At 36.9% G+C, this 20,565-nt stretch overlaps 1 protein-coding gene across 1 annotated transcript in view; it reads right to left on the minus strand.

The window, feature by feature from the left end:
• The window catches only part of LOC139128622 (roundabout homolog 2-like), a 212,019-nt gene that overhangs the window by 12,521 nt on the left and 178,933 nt on the right, over nucleotides 1–20,565 (minus strand). The window lies entirely within an intron of this gene.

The raw sequence follows: 20,565 nt of genomic DNA on the forward strand, positions 1-20,565 counted from the left end.
TTTGAGTCAAATACCAAATGTTACTTCTGTATAAAGGAAATTGTTTCATCAGTTTGATTTGTAAAAGCAATATAAAATACTGTGTCAATTAAGCTTGGAAATCGTTGCTGAGTTTTGCCAGATAAGGCCAAAAACAAGAAGTCAAAAACAAAGCATGACAGGAGAAAAAACGAAGGCATATGACGTGGAGTCAATAGCTAGGTATATAGGGAGTTGAGACAAGGAGTTGTAAAACACATGTCACTGATATAACTTGTCCCTTGCCAAACACAAGTTACTGACTGATAACACCAACGAAGTCAAAGAAACAAAGACAGACCAGTATAATAAATCCTGTGTAAAAAAAAGTAAAATATACAACAGTGTGAGGTATGAAAAGAAAGAATCTGATATTTTCCTACACAAATATCTTTAATACGACATTAAACAAATCACAATTATAAGTTTCTTGTTGCAGCAGTACAGAATATCAATTGGCTGTTTTCATTGTGTTTACTGTAAAGTTATCTTAAAGATGGCACAACAGCAGTATTTTTTCTATGACATAGATCATCCAAATTTTTTGTGTAATCAATATATGAAAGCACTACTTGTTTTGGGAGGTGATATTGAAACAAATCCAAGCCCTGACACAGCACCAGTATGTACTATGGCAGTGATGATAAAGGTTATTAAACTTAAGGCAACTTGCATCGGGGTAACCTACATTTCCACTCTGTGCTGCTGATACCAGCACATGCATGCCAAATAGCCTAATAGCCTTAGCATATTTAAACATTTTTGACATGTGTTTTTGGAACAGAACTGGTATTGATTCAATTCTTTATGTAGGAAAGTAATTGTATGACAAATTGTGTCCACACTGGCATTGTAGAGATTCATGTGCATATTTAGGCGACAGATTTGAAAACAAGCTTTTCATTTGGACAGTGGTATTTTGCCTGTGATCCAACCTCATCCATGTTGGGCTATTTTGGGATGACTTCTGTACAATCGATAATATCATTTATACATTATACTCTGCTCTCCACACTGCTTTTCAGACATCCACACAGGCAATCCTTATCATCAAAGAATATGGCATGTCATTATATAAGCAGAATGATTTTTTCTATGTATTTGATTCTCATAGCAAAAATGATGGAGGCTATCTACACTACAATGGACATGCGATGCTAGTTATTGTTGACTCATTGACTTGGCTTGGTAATCATTTACAACATTTATTTATCTGGATCTCAGTAAGGCCTTTGACTCTGTGTCTCACGAACTTTTAACTCATAAAATGAAATATTATGGATTTTCAGGTTCATTGCTAATGTGGCTGAAATCCTATCTCTCAGGTAGATCTCAAAGAGTAGTTTTAAACGGTAAACAGTCTTCCTGGAAGCCAGTTCTTTCTGGTGTTCCCCAGGGCTCTTTAATTGGCCCTCTTCTTTTTATTCTTTATGTGAACGATGCGTCTACTGTTATTTCTCATTCAACTTTGTCTATTTATGCAGACGATACAAAATTGTTCAAATGTCTGGACTCAGCTGATGACTGTATATTTCTTCAGCAAGATTTAAACAATATATCGAATTGGTGTGCAAAATGGAAACTGAATCTTAATGTTTCTAAATGCTGTATTATATCATTCACCAACAAAAGAAACAAAATAGTCGCTGATTATTCACTGAACGGTTCTATGCTACAAAGGGTGTCTTCAGTTAAAGATTTAACCCTGACATCCGATTTAAACTTTAAAACTCATATTAACTCCATTATCAGTAAATCTTACAAAATGCTAGGTTTTCTTAAGCGCACCTGTAAATCTTTCGCCAATATACAGGCTTTGCGGACTTTGTACATTTCCTTAGTTCGATCAAATCTTGAATATGCTTCTACTGTTTGGTCTCCGAACCAAAAATATCTCATCGAAAGACTTGAAACTGTTCAGTTGAAATTGGTTAAATTTCTCTGTTTTAAACAAACATTCCCTATGTATCAGAACAAAATGAACAGACATGTAAATATTTTCACCTCCCCCAGCTATTCTCTCGTCGCAAGGCCGCTGATCTTAACTTTTTACACAAGTGCGTTCATTCCGAGGTCGACTCACCCTATCTTGTAGAACAGGTTAATTACAACTTTCCAATGAGGCACTTCGTCACTCTGAGTCTTTAAAACCCGCGACATCTCGGCTAAACATTAGGAAGTATTCCTTTTTCCCAAGATCCATGTCCGCTTATAACGATTTAGTATGTAAATATAATACTGTTGACATTTTTACTACTAGGACTGCCTTTCGTCGGACCATCAAAGACATTTTGTACAGATAATGTTTGTGTGTAATAGGTTCGTATACGTGTATGTTTGTATCAGATTTTTATCCTTGCTCTTATTGTCAGACCTATAATCGGGCCTTTCGCCTGTTGGTTCTGAATAAAATAAAATAAAAATAAAAAAATAAAAATTTGGTTTGCACAATAACAGACGAACCACTTGAAACCGTACCTTTCGAAATTACATCTGTTCTTCTTCATAGCCTGACTACCCACGATTGTGTTTAAATTGAGAAAATACATCATAAGTTTTGTAAGTTTATTTTGGGGGTTAATATGAATACTACAAATTCTGCTGTAAGGGGGGAACTCGGAAGATATCCTATCAGAGTACATATAGACATGCAAATTTTACGTTTCTGGCTTAAGTGTATACAGGTTGACTGCCCTGAAATTGTGAAAGATTGTTATGAATATCAATATGATAGAACACAGAAAGGTTTAAACTTCTGGGCATTATATGTTGAAAACTTGCTTTGTAACTTTGGTATTGGTGAGGTTTGGTTGAACCAACATTTGACAAATAATGGTGTCTTTCTTCAACAATTTAAACGGTGATGTTGCGATATTGCGATGCAAAAGTGGCATTCTGAGATATGTCAAAGTTCAAAGTTATGTACCTACTCTAAATTTAAACGTCACTTGACATGTGAAAAGTATCTTAAATGTATCCCAAATATTATATACCGAAATGCATTATCGCTTCTTAGATTATCATCTCATTGCCTCCTCATTGAGAAGGGTACAGAATTTGGCATTCTACGTTAACAGATATTATGTCCATTTGGGTGCAATTGTATCGAGGATGCATGAATATCACTTTACTCTTGTATGTCCACAATATGAGAAGATTAGATCTAGATTTATTTGTCAATTTTTCTACTTACCTGCAAGTAAATGGAAATTTCTCTTATTATTACAGTCAGAAAATCCAAATACTTTAGAATACCTAGGAAAATATGTCTTTCATTCTTTCAAGAAGCGCCAGAATCTTCTTGATGAACATAGTTAATGTTTTTTTGATAAAAGAAAAAAAGATTGTTTATGTGAGATATCATCTCAAGTGACTACATGTTCTTGTATAAACTGTGAAGATACACATTGTACATGAAGGCAAATGGCCTGTAGTACTGAATAAATATTACTTACTTACATAGCCTGACTATCATAATTTGCGTAGAGAATCCAAAACTTCCACATCATTTATACATGCTGACATCAATAGAGAATCTGGTTTTCAATTCATTACAAACAAATGTGAAACAAAGGTCCAAGCTCAAACAAGCTTCCAAAACTCATATAACCCACACCCAACAATCCCACCACCATGCCATCAATCCATCATAAACTGTCCCATTGCACACAACATGAAAACCTTTGTAAAATTTTAATCAATCATTGATTGTAAAATTTGACCCCCCAAAATGATTTTGTAAAAGTCATGCCCCCCCCTGATTTCCACCGACCCCTCTCCCTGTAAAAAAACGAATGCTCCCTAAGTATATATTTATAATACGTGCTAGTATGCTGCTACTGATACTACTGTGAGAGCACTTATAAAGGGGAAAAAATCCACACATCAACTGTTGTAAATGTTGGGTTATTTTTTGTGTTTTGTCCTGTTGTGCATCTTTCGTGTTCTCTTTAGCCTGAGATAGATAGCCAGGTCGCTGTCTTCGACAGCAAAGACCCTCCGTCACACTGTGTTTTAAGATACATAATGATCTCATCATCAGTTACCTAAATGCGATAATTGACATAAGTACATTAGAATTGAGTGCATATATGTGCCAGAAAGTTGATTTTGGAATTTCCGCACCAAAAATATTCATTCACTATGCATGGTAGTCTATGGGGAAACTATGATTAATGCTTCTTTAATGTAAAACTTGCTATACTTGGGCATTATAGACATGGGATGATAGACATAATTGGTCCAGTTGTTCCTACCATTGTCCTCATTCAACAGTGTTTTTACACCTTTGCTCAAACTCTTTTTTTCACATTGACACCTCCTTTAGGCATTGTCCATTACCCACGATGCATTTGGCCTTTTGCTTCTTTGTCCATTCTGCAAGTACATCTGTTGAAGGAGACTGTTGTCTCCAAAAGCTAATGTCATACTAAAAAAGTTGATCTACAGTGTGCTACCCTCAACAATATTCACAAGATTGGGTATATATAGACATGGGATAATTGACATTATTGTACTTGATTAGAATAGGGCGGTTACAAGTGCATATACCCCCGGTTTGTACAAGACTGAGGACTGCAAATATTTCTCAAGGGTAGGGGGAGGGTCATTTGATTTTGCGCAAGGAGGAGGGGAGGGTCAGCATATTTTGCGCAAGAACTGGGGGAGGGTCAGTGTTTTTCATGCATCGCGGTTTTGAATCGCACCGGCCTTCCCCCTGTTAAATCTGACCAGGCCCTTACGTATGTCCATGTCCAATTGCACCCTATGCTCCATGATACTTGTTTCAAAGTATATCTTACTTGTAGAATAATATCAGCATTCCTCCGTTCCTTTTTATGGATATTCTTAAGCCATAACATCGGCTGCTGAATCCTAGTTTCACCAGCTGATCACTACGAGAGTTCAGGTCCTCTGAAGTGGCACAACCATTTAGCACATCCAATGCCTTTTTGTATTTAAACAGCTTAAGTGCAGCCTTCTAGAAACCCTTTCTCAACATCAAATACAAACACATCAGTGTCCACTGATAGAGCAGGGCTGCTAAGCTCTTGTAGAAGCTAAAATCTATCTGCCATTTTTGACAAGTTCTAGGTAGACTTTGCCTGTTGTTGGCTCTATATTCTGTGAGGTATTCTAGTTTGACAGTCTAATGCCCTCAGTTGGGGTGTCTATGTTGTAGTTGCCAAGTCATAGCATCGTTTCTTTCCATTGCCAAGTCGAAATGCGATAGCTGATGGTGTTGTTCTTTCATTGACATTGTACCATGACTTGTACAGCACCGCCAGATGCTGGTGTACCCCGATATGTCAATCTTTGGGTCCTGGGGTCTGCTTGCCCTGTAGTTATTATCAAGATGATAATTCTTGCTTTACATACATAGATAAAACACAGCAAGCAACTAAATGTTTGGACTAGTGGTGTTACCCTTAACCTCAAGCTTGAGGACATAATAGATTTCAGCTTGGTAGGCCTGATGATGATGAAGAGAAGCAAAAGCAAATACATGATCTTGCAATACAAATATGCTGGCCGGAAATTCGTCCTCGCTCCGGTGCTGTCCAGCAGCATAGTCATCAGACTGTCATGTCGCTGCCTCGGTAAGAAACTAGGCAGGTGGCTGGACACTCAAACCCCTTTCACCTTCACCTTCAGCAGTACAACCCAAACGTTTGTGCCGTACGATGTATTTATCACTTTGCTGGACCTTCTGAATACCCAAGTTGTGGATGTGCCACATGAACACCCGCCAAATGGCCTCGCATCCTGATTTTGCCACAGTGATAAGTTATTCAAGGTGCGAGATCTTCGAAAATACCTGCAAAGTCTTCACCAAGATGTTCGCCACCTGCTCACCTAAATACTGCACACTCCGTGAATGTGTTGTTGAGCAATAAAGTAAAGTAAATAACAAATTCGAAAAATGAGCTTAGGCATATTCTGAACGGCGGCGACTGGTATTGTAGTTATAATACTAAGGGTGACACATCAAATCTGTTCTATGATGCAAAGGAATCTGTTTAGATATTTAAGAGGCACTGTCTGTAAAAACCTGCAAAAGGTGGCCAAGGTCAAATTTTCAATTCAGACGAAACATATCACATATGATAGGGCATAGTTTAACTAAGAAGGAATGAATTTTAATTTTTGTTTAAACGGACCCATTTTGATGTTACAGGCCATGTCACGTGATATGGTGAGGACCTAATATTTCCTTACGTTTTCCCCTTTAACAAGTTGAAAATTCTGGAAAAATGCAACATATTCACTATATTGTAGATTTTTAACTAACAAAAAGTGATGTTTTAAGTATATATATTTGTCATGAGTAAGGTCCCCTCAGTAAGTCCGTAACCTTATATTGACCTTTGACCCTTCTCTGCCGTAGAGGGCGCTTTAATGCCGGAGAAGTGAAATCTGAGCAAATTTCAGCATTAAAAACTTCAAATTTTTTAAATTAAAAATTGTAACCCTTGTGCGAGATCCTGTAGTGACATATACATCATGTTACATAACATGACTAATATTTTGTGAATCACTTTTAAAACTTGCGGGCAAACAGTTATTTTTTATGTTATGCTGTCATGAAAAGTTATGAAATATTGCTACTTTCTTATTTTGATTTTTGCTAAAGCCTGTCTTAATCATTTATCAACAAGTTTGTTTTTTATACCATTGACAAAAAATAAACCCACAAAACATATTTTCAAATGTATAAACAACAACAATAACAACAACAACACAAGTAGCAACTTCGTGACACGTTTTATTTGCACCATACGAATAAATATACTCCCGGTATAAGGGTGACGAATTCATAAATTAATGTCTTTGTTATTATTTTCATCATCAGTTTATTGCTAACAGTTTACTTTCGAAAAATGGAATATGACATTTAACACACACAAAAAATAGTTTGAACAATTTAAACTCCAAACTAAACAAAATACGATGACACATTTCCTTGTAAGCTTGAAGTAGCATTGAGTACTACAAATAATTGTTAGACTTCTTGTATGTATTGACTGAAAGTCTGTCGCCTTTGAAAATATTTGACATTAGGAAGTGTTTAGATACAGCAAGCAAGTAAGCACTGCTTCTACTACAATTATAAAAATATTTACCGTCATTGGAACTGCTAGAGGGATTCCTTGACGTTTGTAAGTGTAGACATAAAAAGCAAATAATACAAAGGTTTCAGTCACTATGGGGTCAAAGGTTAATGACATTACGTAACCATACCTGCAACACGCAGTCCAACGTAAACAATGGACCCGCTTGCCGCAATCCGGAAGCAGCCGCCGGTGCACTCCGAGAAAATTGGTGAGTATTGGCATTTTTATCCATGATATTATCAATGAAAATAAATTCGACACACCAAACAGTTTTGTTTTTTTAGTTTTACAAACTTCGGAAGTGAAATTCAGTGATAAAATCCAGGCAACCTGCATCGGTCGAAACAGCGGGAATTTCAAATTGGTGATAGCGATCCCGGTGTGTTGACTTGATGTTTATTTATCAAATATGAGTCAATGTCAGTCAATGTCATATTTCAGCTTGGTGACTTGAATAATCCTAGCAATGTCCTGCTATTTTAAATTGCTGTGACATTATCAGCAATCACTTTACCTGGAAACATTGAGGTAGTAGGGAAAACCCTGGCTAGCAATGCCCTGAGTGTCGAATGTTTATACCTACCGTCGCATCACATTATCAAATGCTGCGTATGAGAGCTTCATAATTCGAAATAGGCGAATGTGTAAAAGTGTCTGAGAGAGGTACAAGCAAATAATCATTAGGAACGTAATTTTGTTTTATTCTCAATTCACAATAATTTCAGATCTACCTATTGTCATGAAATGGATATCTCTGTCACAGCTGTGGGTTGTGATGTCGGCATTGCTGCCGGAAAAGCAAGTGAATGCCATGGATCGCTAACAGCCCTTGAATTGTGTACTCGAGACATCACTGCACATCTCAGAAGAGTTTGTCAGTCTAAAAATCTTGTCACAGAGTCTGAACTTATTCTCTTGCGAGCTGGTATCGACAATGATGACCTTTCCTGTAGAAAATGTTAGCAACTATCACAGAGATACTCATGGCACACACTGTACAGTGAAAGTTTCATGTCAACATCCCACCACGCAGCGTGTGAAATTAACTTGAAATGCATGCTGGTTCAAAGGACCAATAGCAAAAAGAATCTGCTGTTCCTCCTTGATGTATGTTGGTCCAACAAAAAACTAACAAAAACCTCTTCAAAATGTACTTTCAATTGAAAATAGCTGATAATATGGTGAATTATCAGTCTCTCCTACTCTGGTGTTGTAAATATAAAATTGATACAAATAAATGAACAAATATGTATTTTAAAATTTATTTTTTTTTGCTCAATAATATATGCCATGACTAGAGGTAGGTATCACCTAGTACAAGATCCCTATGGGAAAATTTTTATAGTTCATTCCAAAATTAACATGGCGAAAAGTCATTCAGTTTTCATTCCAAATTAATATGAGAAAAATTCTTTCAGTCCTCATTTCCAATTAACATGGGAAATAGTCTCAGTTTTCATTTCAAATAAACATGGGGGAAATGTCTTTCAGTTTTCATCTCATATCTCTATAACATTGGAACAAGTCTCCGGTCAGTTTCATTTACACCATCAGCTATTCCAAAGAGATCATGGGCATCATCGTCCTCAGAGCAACTAGAGTCTCCAAACTCAAAGTCAGATCCATAGTCTGATTCTACATCAGTGTCCCGATCTGCACACTCAGTAGCAACTGCATTTGTAGTATCTGCCTCCTTTTGCAGAGTTTCCTGTTCTTGAGTATGCAGATACAGTGACTGTCACTTTTTACGTCGAGTGAAGCCATCCAGACAAAGTCTTTTGATGGACGGTTATTCATACATATGGCATGGGCATTACGGGATAGATACTGAGATAGCAGAGTTTTGTGAAGACCGCACTGTTCATTTTACAGTGTTGCCTCAGCTTTGGCGCATTACGATTCTTAGCGTGTTCCACGGCGATTTTATGAAACTCTGACTGACTGTGTGAGGCTAAATTTGAGTGTCTAAAGTTGTCAGTGCCAACCACAAACGGACCCTTAGAATAAGTTGAAAAACAGACTTACAAGATATGCGGCTACCTTACGGGCAGAGAGATCGCTGTATGCTCGTCGGCATGGCATGCAGTACATACATCTTCGACTTATCAAATAAGGGACTGGACACAAATTACAGGGGGGTTGGGCCGGTGTTTTTTGGGTGTGGGTCGCCATTTTTCGCGCAAGCATTTTTGAAGGGTCATACAATTTTGTGTATGCCTATGGGGGAGGGTCACCTTTTTTATGCATCAAAGCTGAACTTGCAGTGCACGTATTGAAGAATATGGAATACTGAAAAAAGAAAAAATACCTCCTGGCACTTTCATTTTCTGCCATTTCCATTTTCGGCGCGCCCTTCGGGCGCAATTTTAAGGGTATAATAAACAATGTATGGCGATCCAAGCAGGAACATTGATTTAAGTTGTCATGATTTCTACTTATCCAACTCCTCTATTGTGCATAACTGTCCCCTATTATGACTCTTTCAATAACAATTTGGGAGATCACTTATTTGATATCATTCTCCCATTGGCAATACATTAGGTATAGGTCGGTGTCAAATGTTCATGTCACCGTATGTACATTTTTTATTTTTTGAGGACATTGACAGAATACAAACTATTCAGAATAGTGCAAAATGTCATCAATAACAACTGGATGCTTCAGGTCGAACAACTTTTGAATAACAATTTAGGATCAGATAACCTATGAGTTATTTGTAGTGTCCTCATAGCCTACAATGTATAGTGAATCAACATTTCGATGAAATTCCAAAATCAAATTTCTTGCACAACCATGGACTTGAAACCACTCTAGTCTAATCATTAACATTAATACTAATAATTAAGTGTACATAAATGCACAGATTTACTTAGTTTTGTATTGGAAAAAAATATTCATAGTTTTGTCATAGACTGCTATGCATAGTGAATCGACATTTCAGTTAAATTCCAAAATCAAATTTCTTGCACAACCATGGACTTGAAACCACTCTAGTCTAATCATTAACATTAATACTAATAATTAAGTGTACATAAATGCACAGATTTACTTAGTTTTGTATTGGAAAAAAAATATTCATAGTTTTGTCATAGACTGCTATGCATAGTGAATCGACATTTCAGTGAAATTCCAAAATCAAATTTCTTGCACAACCATAGACTTGAAACCACTCTAGTCTAATCATAAACATTAATACTAATACTTAAGTGTACATAAATGCACAGATTTACTTAGTTTTGTATTGGAAAAAAAATTATTCATAGTTTTGTCATAGACTGCCATGTATAGTGAATCAACATTTCAGTGATATCCCAAATGAAATTTCTTGCACAACCATGGACTTGAAACCACTCTAGTCTAATCATGAACATTTATACCAATAATCGAGAGTACATAAATAGACAGATTTGCCAAGTTTTGTATTTTAAAACAATTATTCTTACTTTTGTCATAGACTTCAATGAATGATGGATGAACTTTTTATGCGAAATTCCAAAACAAAGTTCTTGTACACAGATGCACGTGTTACCACCCTCTTCTTATCAAGTACAATTATGTCATTTATTCAGGGTCCATATATGCAGAAAAAGTGCATATTATTAATTGTGAAATAATTTTTTTACAGTTTTGTCATAGACTCCCATGTATAGTGAATCAACATTATCGATGAAATCTAAAATTACATTGTTGGTACACGCATGCACTTTTTACCTGCCACTTCCAGCAAAGTACATTTACATGAATTATCACACACATATGATTTGAAATTTTTGGACAAAGCGTTATATCAGCCACATTTTGCCTTCCTTTTGGGAGGGGGATTTCAAAAGTATAGCAAGTCAGAAGGGGGGTCTTGAACACATTGCGGGTTTGTTGGGGGTATTGAGTAACAGGGGAGGGTCATTTATTTTCATGCACGGATAAGGGGGAGGGTCACTAATTTTTGTGCATGAACTTTTGAAGGGTCACTATTTTTGACGCAGCGGTGTTTCGAAAAACACCGCCCCCCCCCCTGTAATTTGTGTCCAGTCCCTAACAACCAGTCGCGGAACTCATTCTGCCATGCATGCTGAAAAGATCGCGGTTTTCCTCTTTCTCGATCAGGCAAAAAATAAATAAATAAATAAATGAATAAATTGTGCTGTTCCGATAAAATGGTTTTCAAAAATAAGGTAGGTTTTTATTTTCAAATATGTATTTTTCAGGGGTTCAGGGCGGTCAAACACTGGCCAAAACATTTCCAGAAAAATGTATCATACATATAAAAGGAATAAACATAAAAAAACATCCTTGTTCAAGTAAAAATCAAAAGCCAAGTATTACGAACACTTGATTTTACGGTTTTTTTCTTTCTTTTTTTACTCCCGTGTTTACGTAGCTCTAATGTAGGGTCAGCAGGCAAAAAATAGGGTAGATCGGGTTATCGGAAGAGCACAATTTTTTTTCTTTGGCCTAATATTTCCTTCGTGCCCCACATATTGGTAGGGTGATCCGAAACAGCGTAGTCAAGTCGCGCGAGTGTGACTTGCAAGACCTATGACCTTTCTAACAAACTTTGCTAGTATCGAGAATTGTGATAAGTCAAAATAATAGCCTGCGCTTGAAATTGGCCAATTGCGTGCGTTATTTTAAAAAAAGTTTTAGCTGTCGTGGCTGTCGTTCTCTGTCCAAAGAGTTTGTAATTCGTTACGTACTGCAGTAGCAAAACTAGGAATAACACTCATGCAAGCGGGGATCGGAACGACTAATAGTTGGATACATAGCCAAATAAATTCGATTTTCAAAATTATTATGTGAATTTTGCACTTCGGACCAGTGGTCTGGAAAAACTGCTGGTCCGTCGGGGATTCTGTTGGTCTCGGACCAGAGGACCAGCGTTAATTTCCCACGCTGCCTCCACAGTGTGCAGTATCAAAGAAAACGTGTGATTGAACGATTGGCGTTGATATGGTGATGCAAATAAGATTCGCCTGGGGTGTACATGTTCTGTTTGGTAGCGGTGAGTACAAGAGAACTAATACTCAAGATAAAATCCATGAGTACGGTAGTACTTAATTTTCATAAATATCCTATATATTTTTCTCTGCAGTTATTGTTCACCAACCATCAAAGATGGAAAAACATTATATTTTGCCGATTTTTTAAATGTTAGCTCCTTTGAGAGATAAGGGAAAGGTACAAAATAAGCGATGCGAATTTAGAGTTTTATAACAGTGTTTTCGTATAGCGTTCCGTTGTAAAATACTCCACACACTGTTACTCAAAACAAACTAGCGGCCGTGTTTTGCAACCAAGTAGGCCTAACACAATTCTGTTAAGTTTTGTCTCGCACACGTACGTAGATGTATTGGCCCCATCAATTAGGGAAGTACATTTTTATTTTTTATTTTTTTTTTATCAGGAGTATGCAGGAAATGTCGTGAAGCTCATTCCAGTCGGAATAAACTTTTGTTGAAACTTTCAGAATAAATTAGAGGGGATATTTGAAAGAAAATAAGGCTAAAATTAGGGGGTCACAACATAAATTTTTAAGGTAGAAGAAGTCAAATATAGACTATATGAATGTTTTTATAGCGTTAAATGATGCCCGCTAGTTCGGTTGCCATGGTAACAAACAAATGATGATATGGCATGGGAATATCATGGGTGTATATAATAAACAATAATTGCTTATTATAAACCGCATCATAAACAACAGAGCGAAATTAAAGGCTACTATTCAAATGCCAATTTACTCTAAAAGTTCCACTGTTAGTGCGTTATTACACAGCATGGGGCATATTCTGCTCCTATGCACTCACTGTCTTTATGATAAAACACTTCGAAATGCTGCCATAACTTCTTCATATGATTTAGTCTCCCATAATTGGACTGGTAATCATATTTGCAAGTGATAAATGGTGGCGATATAAATGTGTACACAAACATCGACAGAAAGGGTTGTTTTGGCATACCGGAAATGAGCTGTGACATACTGCGCAGAACTACGCGCAAAATTCAACAATAACAAAGGTGCAGTATACCTTAAGACTTAATACACATTGGATTCTTCCAAAACGTGTTGTAGTATTGCATGTGTTCGATGACATAAGGTTGTATGTTTGTGAACACCAAAATACTCCTTTTCGCCAAATACTGGTTCCCCATAGAGCCCCAATAAAATCAAGCATTTCTATTGGTTTAACAGTGACCTTTGACCTTTGCCCTTAACTGAAATTTTGTGCCATATCGAATAAATAAACAATTATTTTTTGTGACGTGTGTAATATTTATTCATATTAACAACTATGCATGCAGCAGAATTGTTTGTATAATATAATTTAACTAATTGTATAATTATTGCAAGAATGTACAAAAAAATTAATAATTTCAATCATTTATACTAGTCTGATCGATATCAATGGAAACAGATATAAAGGCAGTACAAGGAAATTTAACAACTCAAATGTATAATAGAATAATAACATATGAGCACTATCCATTCCGACAGGGACACGCGGGACTGTGCTAGAATCAGTGAAAATCATTGAAAATGACAAGAAAACGCCATTTTTAGGAGTGTTGCCATGGCAACAACCTTGCCAAATTAATATGATTTTTAATATTTTTGATAGAACTGAAAATGATGTTTCATAGTATACAAGATATCACAATTCAGTTTAGTTTTTCTCCACAGAACAGTTTTTTAAAAACGGGAAGGCTTAGTTAATATTTCTAATTTTCCATAATTTTAAAATAAAATTAAAGCAAAAAAACAATGAGTGCCCGCACGTTTTTAATCGGATTATTAGACATCGGTCATGGTTTAAAGTAAATATTATATCAACTTATTACGGTCCCGCTTCCTTTTTGAGTTAAACACGTTTGAATTTGAGAAGTTTTCACTCTTTCCACAAATCTGAAAAACATGACCACTTGAGGGCGCTATCAAGAACCTAAAATGGGGTCAAAGGTCAAATTTTACCCATTGTCTTAATTGACTTGACCATTCGCGTAACTTTTTTTCTGTACTTGTACAATTGAAAAATTAGACAACACAAGTAATGATTGGTGAATATTGGTATATTAGTTATATAGGAATGTTGTTTTTGACCGTTTGATGTAAAATTTGCGCCATTGACGTCTTATTTTTCAAACGCTGTTACTATGGTAATAGAAGGTAGCACAACAAAATCATTATACTGGTAGTTAAGTTAGATCATGACCTATCTTTTGGTATATAATTTATATGTTTTTGAAATTTACCCTTGGCCACCTCATATAGGCGCTCTGCAGGTTTTTACAGACAGTGCCTATTAAACCACTAGATGAAACCACTCTCCACCTGTAGACAGTTAAACAAATATAGCGTCAATGATGACACTGTTGCTCCTCAGTACAACTTTCTAACTGTCATTGATAGCCGTGGTTTTCCTAGGATATTGAATGGATGTATTCATGAAAGACGTCACTTTAGCTTGTCCATGACAGTGAACTGATTTATTGCGGAACTCGATCGGCCAGCCAAGTACACATGCTCACTCATAACAGCTGGACCACGATGATCGCAACGTTGTTTTGTGATATCCCGACACAAAATTAAAATATTGTGATTAATACGTCATATTGACTATAAAGTTGCAAACACATAATCAGTTTCCCTTTATTGGACAATTTTTCTCAAACTACATGAATACTGTCAGAAAGTGACACACTGTATAATCTATGTATGCATTTCATGACAAATGGATAAAAAACAGCCATTTTTAACGTTTACTTTTCTCTTACAGGTTTTAGATTTCTTTCTTGTGCATTGAAAGTGTCCACATGTCAAAACCATTGCACAGCACCTTGACACAAATTACTTAAATCTGGACATTGAGGAATGGGTACACTATAACAGTGTACAGTAGCAGTCTTTTGTCCTCAAGTTCTTGTACGTTTCTTTCAAGTTTTTGGTAATGTTTGTGCTCTGATGGAATGTCACAGTTTTGCTAAAGATGTCTCCGCTTTGAAAGAAAACACCAAACAATTTGAGTAACTTGTAGCCTCTGCATTCAATTTTAGAAAGATGGGGCATCACTGATTCAGAGAGAACAAGACATTGGTGATACAATGACAAAAGTATTCCCTGTAGCTTCCTCGGGACCATCCGTAAAACCAGCACCTTTCCTTTCCATTAAATAAAAGAAATCATTTTGCAATTGTTAGTCTCCACACACAGACTCATCAGACCCAAATTTAGGTGGACGTTTCACATCTATATTCCTTGCACTTTCAAAGTACCAAACCCTAGTGCGTATAACACAACTTCAGCCTCTCCCTTCCAACCACCAGAAAAACACAACCCCTATTTAAAAGACAAACTGGCCCGATTTCACAATGACCTTTTGGGAGTCGACTCCTGCGTATATCATTGCCATTTGGCAAAAAGCATTACATATCCACCTCAAGACGTCCACCAAACTTTTACATTCAACAACATCATCCTAAATTTTCAAACAATTTATCCACGATTTTATGATTGTAGCAGAGTAACCTACGCAGAAGTTGGCCGGCTGGTGGGGCTTCGACTTGCACGGTGCACTGTGACGGTATTGTAACCAAAAACCTGGCAACATGACTTGTAAAACGCTATCAATACAGAGCGAAGTGAGTACAACGAACAGTATATCATTAAATGTCCGAAAACTGAGGTCATCCGAAAACTGTCACACTGAGTGTAGTATTTTTAACAGCCGTGCCGCGGCTACTTATTAAAAGTCTATTGAAAAAGAGTACTAAATGTTTTTCAGGTCAACAAGTGATTAAATAAAAAAGGTGTCATGAAACGGTAAAACAACAACTGATAAATAAGTGACTTTTCTCAAGAGTAACTTGAAACGCCTCGCCTGAAAGAGAATTTCATCCCATTTCACAGAAACTGACAGTGCCACAGATATGAATGATAGGTCCGGGGAATCCCAGCGAACATTGATCGTTCACTTGCGAGCTGCATGATTCAGCTTGTCAAAAGTATTTTTATTTTTTATATAAATAATTACATTTCTAATTTTTTTTTAATTCGTTCGTTAATTAAAAGTCATTTTAATGTTTCTAGATGCTTTTAAAAATTCAAACCCGCTAAAAAGCGACTATTTGGCCAAAGTCAAACGAAAAACAAGAAACCAAGCTCTAAGCATTGGCTATTTCTGTATGACTTCTCTCAGTCTCTTTTCGCTTACGATCTAATGCGAAGATACGTACCTACACAGGCCCATGGGCTGAAAAATAGCGAGTGAAAACACGCGGCCCCTCTCGCCGATGCACGATTTTCGCATCGAAATTTTTCACTCATTTTTCGTTTGTATGACTTTGAAACTCCAGGAAACGATTGAGAAGAAAGGGTTAACTTGAATTATTGAGGTATTTGCTCATAATTTGCCAAATAAAGTAAGAAAAAACACAACGAAAATTCCCATACACTTACACTCTGGGCGTTTTTAGAGCCAATAGCATACAGACTGAGGTTTGTTGCACGATCGCGCCGATGAAATGGGAAGCTGAAATTTTCGCTCGTAAGTTTACTAACTGGCATTAAAAAATCGTAAACCCACTCAAAAAATGTTTTTTTTTACACATTTTAAACCCATGAGGGAGGTAATTCATTCTCCCTGCACAGTAAAAAGGAGATCGGAACGACATGTCAGACAAAGACCACAAACAAACGCAAGATCAATAGTTTTCACATGTCCGTCCACCAATCTCGTAATTTACACTGACAGGACAAAAGCAAATTGATCGAGCATGGACATTCTAATGTAAATCTAAATGCATCATAGTCAATCGCATTTTCATGTAAGCCAATACAGTCACTCGTACGCTCTAACTTAAAATTTATTTTCAATTCATGTACACAACACAATCTCCTTTCCTTCTCAAGGTATTGTCACTGGTAATGTGCAGCGTGAGTAAGGTGTGATTGTATGCAAGTCGTTACATAACACTGATCACGTGGTGTGACAAAATAGTTTTTACGGAAGCTGCAGCTGTTGACGGAAATAACATCAATTTTGCCTTCTCTAGTCTATTACCTTCTTCAGTTACGTAACTTCGTCGCTAAAAAATGACCGACAGTCTGTTGATCACAATCCTTGACATAATATCCATCGATCGCTTCAAACTGGGTACCAAACACAAGCTTGATTGATAGCTGGGATATTTTTCTCTTAAAGCAGAGAAGGAAGGTTGGAGTTGCCGGTAGAATTATCAATGGGATGTTTTTGTTTCAACCTAATCGGTAATGGCACTGCAATATTAAGACAGGATGGGACCTGGTACAATACAAAGCGAGAGTAAATCTAGTGTTACGTATGCGTGAGAAAAAATAATGAAGTCGGCGAATTTCTTTTAAATAAAATATATTACAAAAAATAAAACTAATCTCAAAGTCAAGGGATAAAGTACAAACTGCTAAAGTTTACAGGCTACTTACTTCAGATGGTACGCTGCAAAGCTCCAGAGTTGAGTCAGACACTGAGGCAGACCAATGATTGAGCAGTCCTTTGGCATGCTTGCAGGCTTGAGGTTGCCCAAAGTGCATAGAATAAATCAAGGGTGGCAGTGAAGGTCTTGAAAACTCTTCAAATTAATACTGCTTGAGTTTCCAAAGTTTTGATGTAACACGGCAATAACACAATCCCAAACGGCTGACTGAAAACTGTGTCGACCCTGTATTTATACTTCAATGATTACATAAGAGGACAATCTGGGAACTTCTATTGTATGCTCATTACTGAAATAAAAACACCACTAATTGATCTCAAGGTATGAAGGACAGTGACCACAAGAATTGCTTCACGTCATGAAGGACAGTGACCATAAGAATGTGCTGGACTTATTTAACCCAGGTCATGAGCGGGGGAAATGACCTACATAGCACACCCTTGTTCAAAAAGAGAAAATGTTTCTAAGAAAAATATTTCTTTTTCACAAGTGACATAAAAAATGTGACCAGTGATAAACTTCAAATACGAGAGAGACAGTCCACTATCAAATTGTCTCTGCCCTTGATATGTCTAAGGTCACGAGGGTTGTGATCAATATAAACCACTATTGACTGATTTGAAGAAGTAACATATACTTTAAGATGCTGCAAAGCTAATATCAAAGGTTAACAATCCTCTTCAATTGAAGAGTACTTTCTTGGATTTGTGTGAATTTGTGTGAGAAGTAGCAAACAGGATAACCCATCCCATGACTATAATCTTTCGATAAAAACAGCACCAGCAGCAACATCACTAGCATCAACAGCTAATCTGAAAGATAAAATGAAATCTGTCCAGACAAGACCAGATCACTTTGCAGTATTGCTTTCAGTGTATTAGATGCCCCTTGGCATTATTCTGACCAACAAATTTTCTTTCTTTCTTTTTAAGTAAGGTAGTCAAAGGCTCAGACAAAAATTGGGACAGAATTTTCAATAGTATCCAGCCATACAGAGAAAGCACACCAGTTGTCATTTGCAATTAGGTACGGGAAAACTTGAAATTGCCCTGATTTTGGCATCAACAGGTTTTACCTCCCCTGTCCTACAGTATGTCCAAGGTAAGTCACCCTTGCTAAACCAAACTCAGATTTGGCGAGGTTGACAGTCAAAATTGCTTTGCTCAGTCTCTCAAAAACTTCCGCAGGGGTTTTATGTGTGACTCCCAGGTGTCGGTGTACAGGACAACATCGACTAAGTCACCTTCACACCCACCCTTCTAACCGGATATGACATAGTTAAATCATCCATTGGAATTTGACCATAGAGTTCTTCATTCCGAATGGCATTATTTTGTACAGGAATAATATGTGCAGTGTAACAAAATCCCTTGAATAAATCATTTTTGTCACATTCTTGGCTTTCCCCACTCGATCAATGAAATCATCAAATCCTGGAATAGAAAAATGTCTGTCTGTTTTAGAGTGTTCACTTTCCTGTAGTTAGTTCACATAAGATAGGTTTGATCAAGTTTGGCACAACTATATACGTCGAACTCCAGTTACTTCTACTAGGTTTAGTAAAGTCATTGTCCAGCAAATATTTGACTTCTTCCTGGAGATATTTTGCTTTCATTGGATTCAGTCTCTATATATGATGTTTCAGAGGCCGACAACAACATCGTGATAAATGATGTTTGTCTTGGTATGAACATCTTCGAACAAGTCTTCATATTCATGGAATAGTTCTTTCACCTATTGTTGTTGTGATGGCATGATGTGTGCAAACTTTGGCTCAATATTTCCCAGGATATCTGAATTCCAGAGTTTGACCCATCCCAGCTTTGAATTATATAGTATTTTCACTCAAGTGAGTGCCACTATCGCTATTTTTATACAGTGTTCTCACCAGAAAAAAATATTATTGAACATTTTGTCCCGCTGACCAAAAAAAAGTGGGACAACTGATGACTATTTTTAGACAAGATAAATATATTTAAAAAGTCAAACTACATATACGAACCTCATTCTTTGCATGGAAAAAAATAAAGGAGTCAACAAATCATTCCACTACAAGTTTTTGGCCCTTGTTTTCTTCCAAGCATAGTCGTCCTAATGAATTATTCATGAGCCAACTACAGCAGCGACATGCTGTCTCACGGATTGCTGACGCCCGATAGAAATATATAACACTATTGCCACCGTTTCACGCTAGCATTGTCCTAAAGATTGGCCAAATATGTAGTACACATATACATAAAAAAGCATATGTAAGTATTTTACTATTACATGAAAACATTGTTTAAATTCTTCCCGAAATTGTCTTACACAGGCAAGCGGTTATGTCCAAATGGCACCACTGCTAATTAAGCTCCGAAATCAATTCATACAATAAAAAAATTATTGTCGCAGTCTATGAAAATAAACGCCTCCACTTCCGTTTATTCCATAGACATGTGCAATGCGAACACGTCCAAAGCATCAGTACAACAGTCTCTCGTGGTCAAATACCAAACGGCCGCTATGTGGTATACATATTGCACACAACACAGCGGCCATCGTGTATGAAACAACAAGTGACTGTCGTTTAAGTACGCCCTCTGACATCCATTGCTTCAAAATTGCCTCGGTTTCAACTAGGAAATGTAATTACTGGCGTCAATCATTTACGTCGATGGTGAGAAGTACCAACTGTATATATGCATGATATGGCCGGCCGGCCATACAGCTAGCTCCACGAAAGTTATAATTTCAAATGCGCACCACTATTGGCGCACATGGCCCAGAAATCCACGACAAAACAGAAATATACGCAAGAATGTTGCAGAATCGCGGCCTGGTGAGAACACTGTTGAATTTAGGTTGAACTGCTTGCACTGAAAGGTTGCGTTACATTACTGAGGAAGAAAAGACCAGGTTTCATAGGAAAATGTGTAATCTGAAAAAAATACTCCCCAAGTGCCACCAAATAACACCATTTTAATTTCTA

Source organism: Ptychodera flava, unplaced genomic scaffold (assembly GCF_041260155.1).
Source record: "Ptychodera flava strain L36383 unplaced genomic scaffold, AS_Pfla_20210202 Scaffold_61__1_contigs__length_779756_pilon, whole genome shotgun sequence".
Lineage (NCBI taxonomy): Eukaryota > Metazoa > Hemichordata > Enteropneusta > Ptychoderidae > Ptychodera > Ptychodera flava.